Below are 21,149 nucleotides of genomic sequence, written 5' to 3'. Positions count from 1 at the left end.
GAAATCTCTCGGATCATCAGTGACAGTCCAGCTGGCCAGGCCAGGCAGCAGTCCACGGTACCCGTACATGTAGAGAATCCTATCTTGGATATCCGAATATGGACACACGTACAATATGGTATTTACACTGAGCGACAAAGTGACTCTACTGTTTCCTTCACAAGAATGGGGGCCGTACATGCTGTGCGGAATAGCAACCAGAGTCCGCCATAGCGGCAATGGCCTACAGTAGTAGTAGTAGGGCTGGATGAAAAGTCAGTGTTACATGTAGTCCGTACAGACCGAGTATGAGTTTGAGTGAACGGAACAACGACTTGTTTGCCTTCCGCAGGACCGCAGGGCAGTCCACGTTTTGCTAAAAGGAGAAAATTCACAATCTCATACACAACTCGGTCTATGGATGGTCGTGAGGTGCATGACATTGTGCATAATCATTCCGGACATGTACATGTAAATCCCCCCCCCCCTCTCCCCCCCCCCCCTCCCCTACCCCGTAGAAGCAAGCTTGGAAGGGGATTAACGAAAAAAGGTTTGCACCACCGGCTATACAATTTCATGGAGAACCTCAAACAGCTATTAGTTTCGCATGTGCCAGGCCACCACCATGCTGCAAGGGGATTACAAGTAGTACATCTTACCATTATGATAATTACCACATCAAATGCTGCGGAGACCTATCCAGAATCGGCAATACGCTGGCCCTGGCCTGGAGATCTGCAACAACAACTACAATCAGCTTCTACTTTGCAACATTAACGGATTAGTCTCCTTTTGTCGATTGATGGATCAATCGGTAGATTCGGCTCTGTTTTTCTTTCCTTTCTTTCTTGTTTAAATTGTATGTTGAACTCATTGGATTTCTTTGTATTCTGTATCTCGTTATCGTTATATTTTCCTCTAGCCCTCTCGCTTAGGATGAGCTTTCTTTTTATGGCAGCTTAAGCGAAGGCTATATACCTGCTTTATGCAGGTTGATGCCAACGCGAACAAGCAAAATAATAATAAACATCTTTCCACGTCGAATGTCGTATGGTGTACCATGGACTGGTCAGACTGTACAGCTGGGAATGCATGGTTCAATTAAATAATTTCAGCTTTCCTGCTGACGGTGACTCACCTGCCACCATGTCCCAATAGTGCAATGCCCTGTGCAATACACAATAATTGATTGTAGCAATTTTGAAGATATAACGTGTACAAAGTTCAACTCGGATGGTGAGCCAAATTAACAAAAATTATGGTGAAAAAGGAGAAAGACAAAATGTTACGAGTTAGGACTAACTGTCCACCAACGTAACCAGATCTTATACAGTCAGCGAGTGCGACAAAATAGCACAAAACTGACAAGGAGTACTGAGACATTCGGCGACCTGACTGTATAAGATCTGGTTACGTTGGTGGACAGTTAGTCATAACTCGTAACATTTTAGTCTTTCTCTTTTTCATCATAATATAAAGTGTATCTGGTCTACATGTATACCGGGACTATTTTGTTCAGCTGTCCTACTCGAAACAAGGAAGATGATTGGACCAACACCTGACATGATTTTTTAATTTCCCTCCCAGTGCTATCTTCCTTTGTCGTGTCAAATCGAGCATCTATGTCTCATCCACTCCCCCCCCCCCCCCTAACTCTTTCTCTCCTCTCCTCTTCAAAGTCGTCTCCTTGCGAGTAGACATGTTTGTCAGTTTGCTTCAACGCATGCATGTAGAAGTGCAACAACAACGAGTAGGCGTCTGCTGCACTTTCTTCTCCAAAGGTTGCCAGCTGACCGCTTGGAGCAGCGCAACCTCCATCATGATCACCTGGTCGGCTTGTGTGTGTGTGTGTGTGTGTTTGTGTGTGTGTGCGCGCGTGTGTGTGCGTGTGTGTGCGTGTGTGTAGGTGTGTATGTGTGTGTAGGTGTGTGTAGGTGTGTGTGTGCGTGTGTGCATGTGTGTGTGTACGTGTGTGTAGGTGTGTGCGTGTGTGCGTATGTGTAGGTGTGTGTGTATAAACCAAACTTGCCAAATCGCTAATTGTATACTCACGTTGCCATAGCGACCAGCGGAGTGATGACGTATGAAAGGCTTAGCTCCATCACAGAGTAGGTCCATCACTGCAGAATTTGGTCATTTTCAATTGGTTTATTGTATTCACGAAGTGAAAGAAGAGCTGTGTTCAATGCTGTTAGTGCAGTGAACAGTTTGTTAGTAGTCCTCTCGGTTGTATACTGGGACGTGACACCGACAGGAGAAAGCTGGAGTGCGGAGACATCAGCAGACAAGCGAAAATAGTGACGAACAAAATGCTGAAATCTTGGTTGGGACAAATCAGACGTTCAGCATTTCCCCCAACCAAGGACTATGCCGTTTGCTCTTTCCACTTCCTGAAGATGGATGTGATGCCCTCTGGCGACTCTCCTATCTCTCGTAACATCTTTTGAAGCCAGGTGAGACGACGGGTGGTGGAGATTGACGAATGAAATAATGTCGTAGGTTTGAAAGTTTGCTGAAAATGTATCAGGAGAGATGGCGAGTACCAAGCATCTTCTCCAAGAGGAAACCATTTCCTAGGCACAGTCAGCCTCGGGAAATGCAGGAGAAGGCCGATGAACAGCTCACGGCACAAACAGCATTGAACACAGCACTTCTTTCGCATCGTGAATACAATAAGACGATTGAAAATGACCAATTCCTGCAGTGATCGACCTTCTATGTGGTGGAGCTAAGCCTTTCGTACGTCATCACTCCGCTGGTCGCTATGGCAACGCGAGTATGCAATTGGCTATTTGGCAAGTTTGGCTTATCGTATAGAAGCGAGAGATATGCCATTCGAACCGATATTAAATTGCCTTTCTTCTGGACCCTACTCGAAAAATCGATGCACTTCCCCTTTAACAGCTAGCATCATTGCAGCTCACCGCCGCGGGTACGTGCTGCCCCATGTCCTCGAATGCACATAGTGCCACACAACTGCCCCTGCTGCCCCATGCCCTTCCATGCGCATGGTGCCGCACAACTGTCTCCGCCGCCCTTTGTCCTCGCAGGCGCGTGTGGCCGCACACCTACCTCTGCCGCCCCATGTCCTTGCGGGCATATGGCGCCGCACAACTGTCTCTGCGCCCTCGCACAGGCATGGTGCCGCACAACGGTCAGTGTTGCCACTCACATTAAAGGGGAACTACACCCAAAAATCAAAACTTCATGGTCCGTAGAGTTTTGGACGCTGAGTCGAATGGTGAAGGTCCCACTTCGATCCGACCAAGCGTTCCTGAGATATCTTCGGTTTAAATTGTACTATCGGGGGACGTGCCATGACGTCATGCGGCCGCGACACACCCCAAACACGCCCTTCTACGTCATTGAGACTTGCTTGCCTGGGCCAAGCTCAGACAGTCCGTGCGCCAAGTTCAAAAAAGTCGTCTAAAAGTTGCACTTTTATTTGCAACCGCGGGAAATTTGAAGACGAATTTAGTGACATACCGAATTATTCTCAATTTTCGACTATTGGTTACCTCGAGAATACAGGCTTATCCTCATATATCGATTGCTTTTGCGCGTTATGGTGTTATAAGGGTGAGCGATGAGCACATTTTTCGAAAGTGCACCTCGATATTCGACATCTCAAGTCGTTGTGGTGCCCTTTTGTTTCTCTTCACAATTTCCCATTTCGTAGATACGTCGCAGGAGATTGTGGGCCGTCATATTTTGCAAGGCTCTATCTCTGATAAAACTACGCAAATGGGCGGACAGATGGTGTTGCTATAGGCCAGGAAGAAACCACGAGTGTCCGCACTGTGACCAAGTCCAAATGGGCCGCCAAAGCCAGGGCTCGAAACTGCATCCTGACAGGCAATGCAGACCATGTGTAGCCTGCCCTTGATGGCAGATATGCCCACCCCGAGACCACGCAATGCTGGGAATATGCACATCACCCTACAATACCACGAAATGCATGTATCTGCAAGAAATGCATGAAAAGGTTCATAAATCATTCAGCAGAGCCAATGCCTGTCACTGACAACGTGCAGCCTACAGAAGCGATGCCTGCACAGCATGTTGCAGCAGCAGCAGCAGCACCAGCACCAGCAGCACCAGCACCAGCACCCGCAACAATACCAGACTGCTCAGTAGATGGTTGTGATTTGCCATGGCATGTCACAGTTTCATTACAAGCAGTAGAGCTGGCCGAGAAGCTTAACGTGAAAGTAAACGCAAACGATCAGCCAGCGGGTCTCTGCAACCGGCATAACATGCAGCTACATGACAGCAACAGGCCCACATGCACCATGTGTGGCGCACAAATAAGGGGTGACGAGCGCACAAGACCATCTACAGAAAGCACAGAGAATCCAGAAAATACGGCAAAGACCTGTACACAACTATCACACATGATCAAGATAAGGCTGCAGAGTACAGAATGTTCAGTATGCAACACCCAACCAGCGCCAGATGTGCGCGCGTGCGTGTGTGCGTGTGTGTGGTGTGTGTGTGTGTGTGTGCATGCGCGCATGCGCGCGTGTGTGTGTGTGTGTATGTGTGTGTGTCCCTTTGTGCTTGAAGGGGACGGTTGTACTTTTTTTGCTCTGACCTTTTCGAGTTCAGCCTTCTCCCACTTGGCCACGGGGTGGCTCTGGACCTACCAGAGTCGCCCCTGGCGTGTTCCTGAAATTTCTGAGGCGAGGGTTTCACGACGCGGTCGCCAGGGCGGTGTTTTTCCGTCACGACTGTTGTCGTCCTCGTCTCACCATTCGCGGCGGTGTAGCTGACCCCCGAATGGTTTCAAACTGTAAAGCTCAGAGAGTGCTGTCAGAGAGGAAGAGGAGAAACAGGCTGCGGACATTGGCCTTTGGGTCTTGGAACGTTCGAACCTTGGTGAACAATGACGGACCCGTCGAGACGGCAAGAAGAAGACGTTTTCAAAATTCAAATTTCGAATCTGTCGTGGAGGACAAGAAGATTTACTTGGTGATCCGTGAGCTGTCCAGAGTTGATATAGAGATGGCTGGACTGCAGGAAACGAAGTGGTTCGGCGGGGATTCCTTTAGTGTTGGTGATGCCACCGTGCTCGCGTCTGGTCGCCCTGTGCCTGCCGAAAATTTTCGTCGCTCCGAGGGAGTTGCACTGGTCCTACGACGTAGGGCTAAACAAGCGTTCGAGTGTGGAGGTTGCCAGTGGAAAGCTATCTCATCACGCATTGTCACAGCCCGGCTAAATTTCGGCAATGACAACTCTCCTTCTTGGATGACGGTAATGTCCTGTTACGCTCCAACATTCAGGCTCAAATCGACAAGGACGAGTTCTTTGCTCAGCTTGAAGCTGCACTGGACGCTATCAATCTTCTGGATGATGTCATTGTCCTGGGTGACTTCAATGCACGTGTAGGTACTGGTCCACGGCAAATGGAGATGTGGCAGGGAGTACATGGATCGCATGGGGGGGTAGAGCTTGAGCGGGCGTCCCAAGTGACACCATCGATGACCCTACTCGGTGACTTCAACGCTAATGTATGCCAAGGTAGTCATCAGGTGCGCCACTTGCTTGATCTCTGCGACGTATATGGCCTGAAAAATCACGTTATCTCCCCAACACGTGTCACACCAGAGCATCCCCATGGAACTGTGATCGACCTTGTTCTTTCAGATCCCACCAACGTCTCCGCTTGCAGTGTTATTCCCTGTGACATCAGCGACCATTTCCTGGTGAGAGCGCATCTCCATCTCCTCACTGCGCAAACTACTAGTCCTGCACCTCGCATCACTCGCCATCTACACCGGATGGACTTCGAGTCTTTTCGGCGTGACCTCATTGCAGCCAACTTGTATGCATTTGCACCTGGATCCGACATGCACCAAATGTGGCCACAGTGGCATGGAGGGTTCATGGACGTGCTGGACAGGCATGCTCCGCAGATTCTTACAAGTCAGGGGAAACGGCCATCGAACCCGCCCTGGTCGGATAGAGACTTGTTCCAGCTAAATCAGCGGAAAATCCGACTCCACAAGAAATGGCTCGCGAACAAAGGGGACTGGGCGGCACATCAGGACTTCAAGCGAGCCAGATCTGCATGCTCAAATGCGTACCGCAGAAAACGCAATGAGTACTTCCGCACCCAGTGCAGTGAGAATAACTCTAATCCTCGTCAAATGTGGTCGGTTATCAATCAGGTCACAGGACGAAGCCGTCAACACCAGGAGCCCGCATGCCCTATGGATGCAGTAACCACCGCGTTCCACAAGGTTATCACGGACACCAGCCGGCCGCAAAGTCTCCAGATACCAAGCGGACCACCCCCACAGCAATGTCTCATCTCCTTTCCGCTGGTTACTGTCAGGGAAGTTGAGCGGTTACTACGATCAATCAACACGACCAAGCCCACAGGAAGCGACGACATACCCGGTTTTGTACTGAAACATAGCGCTGATATCCTTGCCCCTCCACTGGTCACACTGTTTAATGCGTCCCTGTCCAGCGGGGAAGTGCCAAGAGGTTTCAAGCTAGCACACGTCACACCCCTGTTCAAGGCCGGAGACCCATCCGTGCCCACAAACTACCGCCCTGTGTCGCTGTTACCCGTGATCTCTAAGCTACTCGAAAAGCTGGTGCAGAAAGCCCTGGTTGACTTCGTCGACCCAGCTCTCCCTAACACCCAGTTTGCATTCCGCCCTGGACACTCGACCGAAGATGCACTGGCACTGCTCTCGGACACCGTCCTCCAAGCAAGAGACAATGGTTCTGTTGTAGCAACATGCCTGTTAGATATGAGTAAAGCCTTCGACAAGGTGAAGCATGCCACCCTCATCCAGGACTTGTTCAGCATCGGTATCTCCGGCACAGCCCTGAAATGGTTTCGCGACTATTTGTCTGGGCGCCATCAACGCGTTCGTATGGGCTCCCGACTGGGCAGAACTGTACCGTGCACTTGTGGTGTGCCGCAGGGCTCTGTACTAGGACCCATGCTGTTCTCCATATACACTAGAGATGTCCCCTCTGAATCTGCGCCGGCATCATCACTGCAGTTTGCGGACGACATCACCCTGACATGTGCAAGACGGACAGCGCAAGAGGTGTCTGATGCGCTCAGCTTGGCGGTTACCTCCCTCTCAAGTTGGCTGGACGCTCGTGGTCTTGTACTAAATGCAAAGAAGAGCAATGTATTGGTTTTTACCAGCAGCAGTGGGCAGCAGCCGGACGTGGTTGTACGCTGTCGAAATGATGTCCTTCCGCACACCACCAGCGCGAAATACCTCGGCTTCTTGATCGATGAACGAATGGCCTGGCAACCGCAAGGTGACCGGTGCATCTCACGCACTGCTAGGAAGATTGGTAGTCTGTGGCGGGCGCGACGTTGCCTCACTCTAGCTAGTCGAAGAAAGTACTTCCTATCTGTCATCATGCCGGATTTGATATATGGATCGTCCGCCTATGGCTCTGGCTTGACCCACAACCAGCTAAACCGCTTGCAGGTGGCCCAAAACCGCGCAGCAAGGGCGGTGTTCGGACGACCACGATTTACCAGGGCCAGTGACCTCTTGGAGAGGCTCTCTGTTTATCGCGTGGACGAGGTATATCGCCAGAAACTGCTCGTGCTGGTATGGCGGTGCGTTCATAACCGTGCCAGTCCTGCTCTGCAGGCACTGTTTGTCAGCAACTGCGGAGCAACTCGCCTTCAGCGCAGTCTGGGCCTGCAACAACCAATAGCCAGAAGCCGAGCAGGCCAATGCCGACCGGCATCTCGCGGTTGCCTGTTATGGAACCATATACCTGACAAGGTGCGAGCCATGGGCAACATCCCAGCATTCCGCCGAGCTGCCATTCCCTACACGTTGTAGACTGCTACACAATTGGTCACACCATGGTATTCAGTACCCACGAACTTTGCAAAGCCGCGCCGATAATATGATAATGTACCGTGGTGCATGCACCGATGGTACCACCACTTCGTAGACTGCCTCCCGTTCATTTCTGTGCTCCTGTCTTTATTCTCGTCAGCTGTGTACATCAGCAGTTCAATTCTGTGCTCCAGTCCTCTTTATTCTCGTGAGCTGTGTACTTGTTTTGCTGTTTGTTTGGTTTATTTGAATTCGCTCAGTAACCGTGTACTTCAGCTATTCTCTCCTCCCTCTTCTGAATTTGACTCTCCGCTGGCCTTCTCTCCTCCCATCCCCTTACATTGTATTGGGCCTCCGCAGCTCCCCCCCCCCCCCCCTCCACGCACACACTACATTGTCACATAGCACAACTCAACCATTCGCTACCCTGTTATTGAGCACTCCTGCTCGTTTGGTCTCGCGAATCCAAATAAAATCAATCAATCAATCAATGGTGTGGGTGAAGTGAATGACGCTGGCCATAGCCTTCTTGCTTTCTTGGCCTGTCAACAGCTGACTGTCTGTAACACACTGTTTCCCAAGAGGCGCATCCACATGTACACCTGGCAACACCCTGGTTCACAGAGATGGCACTGCATAGACTACGTAATTGTTCGGCAGCGATATTGGTGTACTAGCTGTGCTAGTACTTGTTAGCAACAATCCGAACTAGCGCACATACTGCACTGCATTGCTTTGTACTGCATTCAAGACTGACGTCATGTGCTTTGTTTTGCTGCGTAATCACAAATGGCACCAGCCCATTTTTGCGGAAAAGAAAAACAAATCTTGCTTGCCCTGTTGTGCTCTTCCAGACAACGGATCGTGCTTCAGCAGTGTTTCTTTTCCTTTCGTAGCTTTGCTGCCAGCCCGAGTGTCACCTCGACACTGTATTTCTTCAGTATGTCTGACCTTACTGTCGACACTGTCAAGGCAATGCCTTGCCAAGCCCTCCGCGGCGAGCCTTCTCAGCGCGGCTTGAATCCGAAAGGAAACTTAGTAAAAGTATTTTACAGGACCGTTTGCTGGCACAACTAGCCCTTGGTGGTGAGGTCTGCTCCGGCCAGGAGAACCAGCAACATGACAGTGCGGACACGGCTCGCGAGCCCAGAAGCCCGACGTGCACCAATGCCTCCTCCGCCAGCTCAGGTGACGCGGGCTCAACGGATCTCTGCGCTTCCGTACGGGACGAGGTGTAGTCGGCTTTGTCGGCCGCCATTTTACTATTATCGGAGAGCATTGTGCCGCTCCTCACCCAAGGCCAAGGCAATGCGGCAGCTGCCGCCACTACGCCAGGCCAAGCTCCTGTAACCCACCCGATCAGCCACCTGCACCAGCTGTGCCCAAGGCTGTGCAAGAACGTATCTTGCGAGGGGAGTTCGTAGATTTTTCAAGTTTGTGGTGTACTAGCTGTGCTAGTACTTGTTAGCAACAATCCGAACTAGCGCACACACTGCACTGCATTGCTTTGTACTGCATTCAAGACTGACGTCATGCGCTTTGTTTTGCTGCGTAATCACAAATGGCACCAGCCCATTTTGCAGAAAAGAAAAACAAATCTTGCTTGCCCTGTTGTGCTCTTCCAGACAACGGATCGTGCTTCAGCAGTGTTTCTTTTCCTTTCGTAGCTTTGCTGCCAGCCCGAGTGTCACCTCGACACTGTATTTCTTCAGTATGTCTGACCTAACTGTCGACACTGTCAAGGCAATGCCTTGCCAAGCCCCCGCGGCGAGCCTTCTCAGCGCGGCTTGAATCCGAAAGGAAACTTAGTAAAAGTATTTTACAGGACCGTTTGCTGGCACAACTAGCCCTTGGTAGTGAGGTCTGCTCCGGCCAGGAGAACCAGCAACATGACAGTGCGGACACGGCTCGCGAGCCCAGAAGCCCGACTTGCACCAATGCCTCTTCCGCCAGCTCAGGTGACGCGGGCTCAACATGGGATCTGCGCTCCCGTAGATCTACGTGACGAGGTGTAGTCGGCTTTGTCGGCCGCCATTTTATTAGTATCGGAGAGCATTGTGCCGCTCCTCACCCAAGGCCAAGGCAATGCGGCTGCTGCCGCCACTACGCCAGGCCAAGCCCTTGTAACCCACCCGATCAGCCACCTGCACCAGCTGTGCCCAAGGCTGTGCAAGAACGTATCTTGCGAGGGGAGTTCGTAGATTTTTCAAGTTGGTTGCCTGAAATTCTTGCACACTTCCGGCCCAACATTCCGGCTGGTGCACAGCCCGAATAACGATAGCCAGCTAAATATCGTTGAGTCGGATGACCGTACGCGAAGCAGGTGCGTCGCAAGGTTCACGATAATTATACATGTAACTACCCGGCTCGAGGCATGGACCGCATACATGTCTGTTATCACGGCTGCTGCCCTACACCGCACTGCTGAACCGCTGAACTGATTGCGTACCAGCAGTTGATCCTGACTGCTAACCGCCAGTTCTTCCCAAGCGCGTGGGTAGAGTACGACCGCCAGCTGCGGCTGCTCGTGGCCCAGTAACCAGGCACGAAGAGGTTGGACACCATCGACGTGAACCTATGGCAGATAGCTGTCACAGGCCATGCACACCCAAAATGCGCTCAATGTAAGACGGCCCATCCAGGGGCGGTTTGTGTCCTTTTCGTCCCCAAGCCAGCGGCATTTACCTCCAGTGGTCGCAACCATACCAGCGACAGCCAAGAAATCTGCCGCAACTTCAATGGAGGTCGCTGTTCTTCGTCGTCGTGCCGCTTCTCCCACACCTGCAGCCAGTGTGGCAAGGACCACCCATGCATCATGTGCAACCAGCAGCAGCGCGGAGCCAATCGGCCACCCCGCCGCTCCTAGCAGAATGGCTACTGAATAGCTTGACTCGGTACGTAGCTTCTTTCCTATACACTCTGCAGACACCACACTGCTAGCTGACCACTTTGCCCGCCTGTTACGTAACCACTCATATCAATCATGTGTTGCGTATGTTCTCCATGGGCTGCGCCGTGGCTTTACTCTTGGATCTGCCGGCCAACACGACATTTCGGTTTTCTCTAATAATCTACCCTTGGCTTTCACTCACTCGGCATTTATATCCGAGCAATTAGCTGCTTCATGCGCCCGCAGCGAGACCACAGGCCCATTTCCGTCACCTCCATTTCAGTTCATGCGCCGCTCTGGTATTGGTGCCATCCCCAAAAAGAACGGCAAGCTGCGAATGATCCACCATCTGTCTAGTCCGGAAGGCACCGGCGCGAACGACAGCATTCCTGCCGAGCCGGTCTCTCTGCACTACGCGAGCATTGACAACGCGATCAACATCATCATGTCATGCCCACAGCCTGTGTATTTGTCCAAGCTCGATGTACACAGTGCATTTCGGCAGATCCCAGTCCGCCGTCAGGACTTCGCTGGGAAGGCTCCTACTACTACGAGCGCTTTCTGCCTTTCGGCCTCCGCTCCAGCCCAGCCGTCTTTGACTCAGTAGCCACAGCAGTCAACTGGATCATGCAGCACGAGTTTGCTATAGATCACCGGCTTCATTACCTCGATGACTTTCTCGATATCTCCACTGGTTTGGCTGCAGCCAACCAGCAACTCACCACCCCCCTCCGGGCATTCACGTATCTCGGCACTCCTCTTTGCTCCATCCCAGCTCGAGGGCCATCACCATCATTGACCTTGGTATTTTCCTAGACTGCGGCTACCAGAGGACAAGCTGTCCGAGATCCGTGCGCTACTCATGGCTACTATCAGCGAGCGCAGCATCGGCCAGCGTCAACTCGAGTCCCTCCTGGGGAAGCTCACTTTTGCTGCCCGAGTCATCGTTCCTGGACACACATTCATGCGTGAACTATGATCAGCGTGCCCTGAACTGTATCTGTGTATGCGAGTGCGGTGCATAAAGCCCACCTTGAGAATGGGTTTGCCGGCCCCTTAGTAGATGCGTGGCTTCTGGAGAGGGTGTTGAAGGGCATCCAGCGATGCCATGGTACGGCTGTACTCACCCCTCGCCTTCCTATAACTATGCCAATCCTACGACACCTGACGGATGCACGCCGGAAAAGTAGTATCCTGAATGGCCATGACAAGCTGCTCTACCAAGCCGCCATGCTGCTTCTTTGGATTTCTTCGGTGTGCTGAATTCACTAATGGCATCACACGGGGCTGTACTAGCTCCCCTGGTGACGGACGCTTGCAACTCTTCCTGCTTTCATCCAAGACGGACCCATTCGGTAAAGGCGTTACTAGTGACATTGGCCCGTCTGTACCGCCGTACTGCCCGGTCCGTGCCATTGTTAGCTACCCATTTGTCACTCGTCGCGAGGGACCAGAGCAACTCTTGTTCGTACTCTCGAACAGACAGCAGCTGACCAGGCAGTCATTCACAGTAACAGTATGGTCTCTTGTCGCTGCGGCCGGTGTACCATCCCAGTCGAACTACTCCGGGCATTCGGTCTACATTGGTGCAGCCACCACCGCTGCTATGGCTAGTGCCCCGACTCCTTCTTCCGAGTGGCAGGTCAGTGGAAAGAGCGATGCGTGTCTATGCTACATCCGGACTACAACAAGCGCTAAGCGCCAGCTATCGTCCCGGCTTGCTGCCGTGCCATGGATGCCATGATCCCCAACTCGGGTGAGTAATGAGCTACTGAACTCTAGCTGCGCAATGCTTGCCTGTGCTGACATAAATTGACCCTTGCTGTGCGTCAATAGTGCTTAGCTAACGGAGTGCTGGTTTCATGGGTCCACTCTCACAACTGGTGTTATCTAGCTATTTGCTGCGGCTCTGCCTTGCGCTATATTACATCCATTTAGCATTGCAGCTCTACGTTGAGCTAACAGCAGCTCTACTTTGAGCTAACAGCAGCTCTACTTTGAGCTAACAGCAGCTCTACTTTGAGCTAACAGCAGCTCTACTTTGAGCTAACAGCAGCTCTACTTTGAGCTAACCGCAGCTCTACTTTGAGCTAACAGCAGCTCTACTTTGAGCTAACCGCAGCTCTACTTTGAGCTAACCGCAGCTCTACTTTGAGCTAACAGCAGCTCTACTTTGAGCTAACAGCAGCTCTACCTTGAGCTAACAGCAGCTCTACTTTGAGCTAACAGCAGCTCTACTTTGAGCTAACAGCAGCTCTACTTTGAGCTAACCGCAGCTCTACTTTGAGCTAACAGCAGCTCTACTTTGAGCTAACCGCAGCTCTACTTTGAGCTAACAGCAGCTCTACTTTGAGCTAACAGCAGCTCTGCTCTGAGCTAACAGCAGCTCTGCTCTGAGCTAACACCAGCTCTACTTTGAGCTTCAAACCAGTTGTTTCGAAACCAGCACTCCTCAATCCAAAGATGCCTCTTTGTTGACTTGTTTGTGTGAGGGATGGGGCTAATGGTGTACTAGCTGTGCTAGTACTTGTTAGCAACAATCCGAACTAGCGCACACACTGCACTGCATTGCTTTGTACTGCATTCAAGACTGACGTCATGCGCTTTGTTTTGCTGCGTAATCACAAATGGCACCAGCCCATTTTGCAGAAAAGAAAAACAAATCTTGCTTGCCCTGTTGTGCTCTTCCAGACAACGGATCGTGCTTCAGCAGTGTTTCTTTTCCCACCATCCCTCCCTATCCAACTTATTCACACCATCATAATTATCGTACCCACTAATCGGGTCCACTCTCACAACTGGTGTTATCTAGCTATTTGCTGCGGCTCTGCCTTGCGCTATATTACATCCATTTAGCATTGCAGCTCTACGTTGAGCTAACAGCAGCTCTACTTTGAGCTAACAGCAGCTCTACTTTGAGCTAACAGCAGCTCTACTTTGAGCTAACAGCAGCTCTACTTTGAGCTAACAGCAGCTCTACTTTGAGCTAACCGCAGCTCTACTTTGAGCTAACAGCAGCTCTACTTTGAGCTAACCGCAGCTCTACTTTGAGCTAACCGCAGCTCTACTTTGAGCTAACAGCAGCTCTACTTTGAGCTAACAGCAGCTCTACCTTGAGCTAACAGCAGCTCTACTTTGAGCTAACAGCAGCTCTACTTTGAGCTAACAGCAGCTCTACTTTGAGCTAACCGCAGCTCTACTTTGAGCTAACAGCAGCTCTACTTTGAGCTAACCGCAGCTCTACTTTGAGCTAACAGCAGCTCTACTTTGAGCTAACAGCAGCTCTGCTCTGAGCTAACAGCAGCTCTGCTCTGAGCTAACACCAGCTCTACTTTGAGCTTCAAACCAGTTGTTTCGAAACCAGCACTCCTCAATCCAAAGATGCCTCTTTGTTGACTTGTTTGTGTGAGGGATGGGGCTAATTGCCTGAAATTCTTGCACACTTCCGGCCCAACATTCCGGCTGGTGCACAGCCCAAATAACGATAGCCAGCTAAATATCGTTGAGTCGGATGACGCGAAGCAGGTGCGTCGCAAGGTTCACGATAATTACACATGTAGCTTCCCGGCTCGAGGCATGGACCACATACATGTCTGTTATCACGGCTGCTGCCCTACACCGCACTGCTGAACTGATTGCGTACCAGCAGTTGATCCTGACTGCTAACTGCCAGTTCTTCCCAAGCGCGTGGCTAGAGTACGACCGCCAGCTGCGGATGCTCGTGGCCCAGTAACCAGGCACGAAGAGGTTGGACACCGTCGACGTGAACCTATGGCAGATAGCTGTCACAGGCCATGCACACCCAAAATGCGCTCAATGTAAGACGGTCCATCCAGGGGCGGTTTGTGTCTCTTTCGTCCCGAAGCCAGCAGCATTTACCTCCAGTGGTCGCAACCATACCAGCGACGGCCAAGAAATCTGCCGCAACATCAATGGAGGTCGCTGTTCTTCGTCGTCGTGCCGCTTCTCCCACACCTGCAACCAGTGTGGCAAGGACCACCCATGCATCATGTGCAACCAGCAGCAGCGCGGAGCCAATCGACCACCCCGCCACTCCTAGCAGAATGGCTACTGAATCGTTTGACTCGGTACGTAGCTTCTTTCCTATACACTCTGCAGACACCACACTGCTAGCTGACCACTTTGCCCGCCTGTTACGTAACCACTCAGATCAATCATGTGTTGCGTATGTTCTCCATGGCCTGCGCCGTGGCTTTACTCTTGGATCTGACGGCCAACATGACATTTCGGTTTTCTCTAATAATCTACCATTGGCTTTCACTCACTCGGCATTTATATCCGAGCAATTAGCTGCTTCCTGCGCCCGCAGCGAGACCACAGGCCCATTTCCGTCACCTCCATTTCAGTTCATGCGCCGCTCTGGTATTGGTGCCATCCCCAAAAAGAACGGCAAGCCGCGAATGATCCACCATCTGTCTAGTCCGGAAGGCACCGGCGTGAACGACAGCATTCCTGCCGAGCCGCTCTCTCTACACTACGCGAGCATTGACAACGCGATCAACATCATCATGTCATGCCCACAGCCTGTGTATTTGTCCAAGCTCGATGTACGCAGTGCATTTCGGCAGATCCCAGTCCGCCGTCAGGACTTCGCTGGGAATGCTCCTACTACTACGAGCGCTTTCTGCCTTTCGGCCTCCGCTCCAGCCCAGCCGTCTTTGACTCAGGAGCCACAGCAGTCAACTGGATCATGCAGCACGAGTTTGCTATAGATCACCGGCTTCACTACCTCGATGACTTTCTCGATATCTCCACTGGTTTGGCTGCAGCCAACTAGCAACTCACCATCCCCCTCCGGGCGTTCACGTATCTCGGCACTCCTCTTTGCTCCATCCCAGCTCGAAGGGCCATCACCATCATTGACCTTCCTTGGTATTGTCCTAGATTGCGAGCGCCACGAAGCTCGGCTACCAGAGGACAAGCTGTCCGAGATCCGTGCGCCACTCATGGCTACTATCAGCGAGCGCAGCATCGGCCAGCGTCAACTCGAGTCCCTCCTGGGGAAGCTCACTTTCGCTGCCCGAGTCATCGTTCCTGGACACACATTCATGCGTGAACTATGATCAGCGTGCCCTGAACTGTATCTGTGTATGCGAGTGCGGTGCATAAAGCCCACCTTGAGAATGGGTTTGCCGGCCCCTTAGTAGATGCGTGCCTTCTGAAGAGGGTGTTGAAGGGCATCCAGCGATGCCATGGTACGGCTGCACTCACCCCTCGCCTTCCTATAACTATGCCAATCCTACGACACCTGATGGATGCATGCCGGAAAAGTAGTATCCTGAATGGCCATGACAAGCTGCTCTACCAAGCCGCCATGCTGCTTCTTTGGATTTCTTCGGTGCGCTGAACTCACTAATGGCATCACACGGGGCTGTACTAGCTCCCCTGGTGACGGACGCCTGCAACTCTTCCTGATTTCATCCAAGACGGACTCATTCGGTAAAGGCGTTACCAGTGACATTGGCCCGTCTGTACCGCCGTACTGCCCGGTCCGTGCCATTGTTAGCTACCCATTTGTCACTCGTCGCGAGGGACCGGAGCAACTCTTGTTCGTACTCTCGAACAGACAGCAGCTGACCAGGCAGTCATTCACAGTAACAGTATGGTCTCTTGTCACTGCGGCCGGTGTACCATCCCAGTCGAACTACTCTGGTCATTCGGTCCACATTGGTGCAGCCACCACCGCTGCTATGGCTAGTGCCCCCGACTCCTTCTTCCGAGTGGCAGGTCAGTGGAAAGAGCGATGCGTGTCTATGCTACATCCGGACTACAACAAGCGCATAGCGCCAGCTATCGTCCCGGCTCGCTGCCGTGCCATGGATGCCATGATCCCCAACTCGGGTGAGTAATGAGCTACTGAACTCTAGCTGCGCAATGCTTGCCTGTGCTGACATTAATTGACCCTTGCTGTGCGTCAATAGTGCTTAGCTAACGGAGTGCTGGTTTCATGGGTCCACTCTCACAACTGGTGTTATCTAGCTATCTGCTGCGGCTCTGCCTTGCGCTATATTACATCCATTTAGCATTGCAGCTCTACGTTGAGCTAACAGCAGCTCTACTTTGAGCTAACAGCAGCTCTACTTTGAGCTAACAGCAGCTCTACTTTGAGCTAACCGCAGCTCTACTTTGAGCTAACAGCAGCTCTACTTTGAGCTAACAGCAGCTCTACTTTGAGCTAACCGCAGCTCTACTTTGAGCTAACAGCAGCTCTACTTTGAGCTAACAGCAGCTCTACCTTGAGCTAACAGCAGCTCTACTTTGAGCTAACAGCAGCTCTACTTTGAGCTAACAGCAGCTCTACTTTGAGCTAACAGCAGCTCTACTTTGAGCTAACCGCAGCTCTACTTTGAGCTAACAGCAGCTCTACTTTGAGCTAACAGCAGCTCTGCTCTGAGCTAACAGCAGCTCTGCTCTGAGCTAACACCAGCTCTACTTTGAGCTTCAAACCAGTTGTTTCGAAACCAGCACTCCTCAATCCAAAGATGCCTCTTTGTTGACTTGTTTGTGTGAGGGATGGGGCTAACGTAAACGTTGCATGGATTGTCAAGTGATGCGTACGGCAGAGTGTAGCACTGACCACCGCTTGATCCGCATGAAGTATCGATTACCTGATATTGCACAGCAGCGCTATCACCGTGACTCGCATTCCAGGCCTCGGAGATTTGCTGTTCATCGGTTTAACCGGTTGCCATTTATGAGTGAGGAGGAGGCTGAGGGTGTGTCTGCATTGCGTGCTGGGTACTGTGCTGGTCTTGAGTCTCGGCTGGCTGATACATATGATAGTGCCTCATCCGTGGACTGTAAGTGGAGTGCTGTGAAGTCGGCTGTCGTCGATGTGGCTGGGGAGGTGGTTGGCCGAGACAAGCGGCGTGTACCGGACTGGTTTCGTGATAGTGCCCCGACACTGGAGCCCCTACTAGCAACCCGTAATCGGCTATACGACCTGTGGCTCAGAACTGGCCATCAGAATGATCACAGGGCTTTCAAGGAGGCTTGTGGCCAGGCTCGGGCTGGTATACGGCGGGCAAAGACCACCTGGTTAATGGAAAAAGCGGCGGTGGTGCAGCGGGGACGTTTCAGCGGCAAATATGTGTGGTCTGCCATCCGAGATATGCAGCGCTGTTTTGGTGGGCTAAAGCCAATATCTGTACAGGCTATCCGCGACACTCGGGGAGACGTCTGTGGATCTGTGCAAGAGCAGAGGGACACATGGCACGGGCACTTCTCAGGTGTTTTGAATGTCTGCAGTACTTACGATGCAGAGGTATTCCAGCAAATCCCCCAGCGGGAGATCATGCACTCGCTAACGCAGCCACCGTCGGGAGAGGAGTTGACCCATGCCCTGAGACATCTGAAGAACGGCAAGGCTGGTGGCATGTCGCAGATCGTGCCTGAACTGTTGATGGCTGGTGTGCCCGTCCTCCACCCACTCCTTCTGGACCTGCTTCAATCTGTCTGGTCGGAGGGTTACGTACCGCAGGACTGGCGTGATGCAGTGCTCATCCCCATACCTAAGAAGGGTGACCTTTCTCGCTGCGACAACTGGCGAGGAATTGCGTTGCTGGAGGTTGTGGGGAAGCTAGTTGCTAGGGTCGTGCAGAATCGGCTGCAAGTGCTCGCTGAGGATGAGCTACCGGAGTCGCAGTGTGGGTTCCGGCGAAACCGTGGTTGTGCTGATGCCATCTTCTCTGTCCGCCAACTGGTAGAGAAATCATATGAGCATAGATCGAAGCTGTTTTGCGTCTTTGTGGACCTCCGCAAAGCATACGACTCTGTGCCTCGTGAGGCTCTGTGGCAGGCATTGATTCGGCTCGGTGTCCCCCCTCAGGCTGTGGCTCTCGTGAAGTCGTTCCATACGGACATGTTGGCGTCTGTTCGTGTTGCTGGTGGTTGTACCGATCCGATCTCTGTACAAAATGATATGCGGCACGGGTGTGTCATGGCTCCTGTGCTGTTCAACCTGTATTTCGGATTTGTGATGGAGCGGTGGAGGTCTGTTCTCAGGGAGCGCGGCATCGAGTCTGGTGTGGATTTCAGCTTCTTGATTAATGGACAGTTGTTTCCCCGTGCAGCTGGGCGACGTCGACAGTCTCAGACTGGTCATGCTGATGATTTTGAGTTTGCCGATGACGCCGTCCTACTCGCAACAACTCGTGCTGCAGCCGACCTGTCCCTGTCCGCCTTCTGCGATGTGGCATCCAGCTTTGGCCTCACGGTCAGCATGACGAAGACTAAGCTACTGGTCGCGGGCTATGGAGTCGCTGCCGCTGATTGTTCCGATCTGGCAGTTGGCAATGAAAGGGTTGAAGCTGTTACCTCCTTCCCCTATCTTGGATCTGTTATAACTCCGGATTCGCGAGCTCATGCCAATGTCCAGAGCCGCCTTGCGAAGGGTGCCAGGGCCTTTGGCTGTCTTCGGCGGATTTTACATGATCAGAGCCTGAACCTGCCTACTCGACGGCATTTGTATGTGGTATGTGTTCTCACCACGGTTTTGTATGGCTCGGAGTGTTGGACCTCATTGAAGTCGGACTTGGACAAGCTGGACAGGTTCCATCACGCCAACCTACGGTCAATCCTTGGCATTTCGCGCGGCTGCCAGTGGGAGCAACCCATTACATCGGAGCAACTACACACACAGTGGGGTGACCCTACTCCACTGTTGTGCATGGTACAGCGAAGGCGCTTGGAGTGGCTTGGGCACCTAGCTCAGCTTGATGACAATCGGTTAGCAAAGCAGTTGCTCTTCGCTCATCTCCCACGAACCCGCCAGTTTTGCGCCCCCCGACATCGCTGGAAGGACGTTGTCCAGGCTGATCTGACTGTGGCCGGTGTGCACAATTGGTTCCAATCAGCCAACGATCGTGGAGAGTGGCATGACATAGTGTCGGCAGCAGCGGGGGTGAAGGAGCCTGCCCCGAAGACGATTGTGTGCCACATTTGCGGCCACCTGTTTCGTCGGCGCGCCGACATGGCCCGGCACAAGTGCACAGCAGTCCGACATCACAGCAGCCTGGGTCGGTGCAGTGTCCTGCCTGCAGTAGATGGCTCCGGAGCAGGGGTGGGCTTGCAGTGCATAAGTGCCTAGGGAGTGACAACTGTGACGACCGACCGCCTTTTGATGCTCCTCCTGTTGCCGAGGTCCCGGTGTGTACTGCCTGCCAGCGTACTTTCAAGTCTACTGCTGGCCTCAAGCGCCATCGCTGTGGACCCCGCCCGAAGCGCCCTACAGTGACTGATCGCCAGCACTTTGAACATCATTGCCGAGTCTGTAGTCAACGCCAGTTTCGGAGGCGAGAGGACCTGGAGCGCCATTTGAAGCACTGCCTACCTCGCCCCTAACCTCTCTGACAGTACCTCCCTTTGGGGAGCGGCGTGGCCATTTCTGGCAGCTGTCAATAGTAGTAGTAGTGTGTGTGTGTGTGTATGTCTGTATGTATGTGTGTGTGTGTATGTGTGTGTGTGTATGTGTGTGTATGTGTGTGTGTGTGTGTGTGTGTGTCGATTGGAAATAGCTGCACATGGGGGTTCGATTCCAGACGATTATGGTCGCACACGTCTTTCTTCTCTTTTTCAGACTCCTCCTGACTATTCTTTCATTCTCCTGGGTGGTTACCAACAGCCAGTGCATGCCGGAGTATGTGGTGTGATATGTGTGCGGGAAAAAAATGAAAAAGACCAAAAAGTAGGGATTCACTGGCCAGAAAAACCCACTTCATAGCTGTGTGGTGTAGACCAGGGTGAATAGTGATGGTCAATAGATGACTTGCACAAAGATTGTCTGGGTTCAAGACGGGGCAAGTGGACCTTCTGACTCTGACTTCCCCACCTTTTGATTTCGTGACTTTCGCTTTTTGCCTGACGAACACTGCTGTGCTGACCTAGTTTTTTTTTGCTAGAGAGTAGAGTTGTTTTGATTCGGCTTGTAACGTCATGCTGAAGCGCTGCTGCGCTCCTGAATGCACTAGCAGACGAGAGATGGAACTGAGGCTCCCATTTCATACGTTCCTTGCCGAACCGGCCGGCCGGGAGGCAAAAAAATGAGGGAATAAGTTTAGTATCATTGGTGTAGGCTGCAACAAGCACGTCGTGGTCCTGAAGTGTGACTACTTTCCCGCACTGGAAGCGAAGTCAAGCACAACGAAAGTTTGTGGACGTCTGAGAAAGAACTCGATTCCCTTTGTTTCGGCCGCACTAGCTCCATAGCGACCCTCTCCTGAGGAGAGACTGCGGAGAGGCCAGGAACATGCCGAGTCACGAGTGAAGCCCAAACCACGAAAATGAAGGGTGGAAGGACTGAGTGTGAGAGCCAGATGGCCTTTAGTAGTACTTCAAGTAGTATCTGAGTTGAAGGAGAGAACAAGTGTGCTGGAGAAACGCTGCGAAGTCCTCAGGCCTGATGTGTACCAGCTTCTGTTGATTGC

Source organism: Sycon ciliatum, chromosome 2, assembly GCF_964019385.1.
Source record: "Sycon ciliatum chromosome 2, ocSycCili1.1, whole genome shotgun sequence".
Classification (NCBI taxonomy): domain Eukaryota; kingdom Metazoa; phylum Porifera; class Calcarea; order Leucosolenida; family Sycettidae; genus Sycon; species Sycon ciliatum.
The sequence above is the reverse complement of the archived record's forward strand: the minus strand, read 5'-3'. Positions refer to the sequence as shown.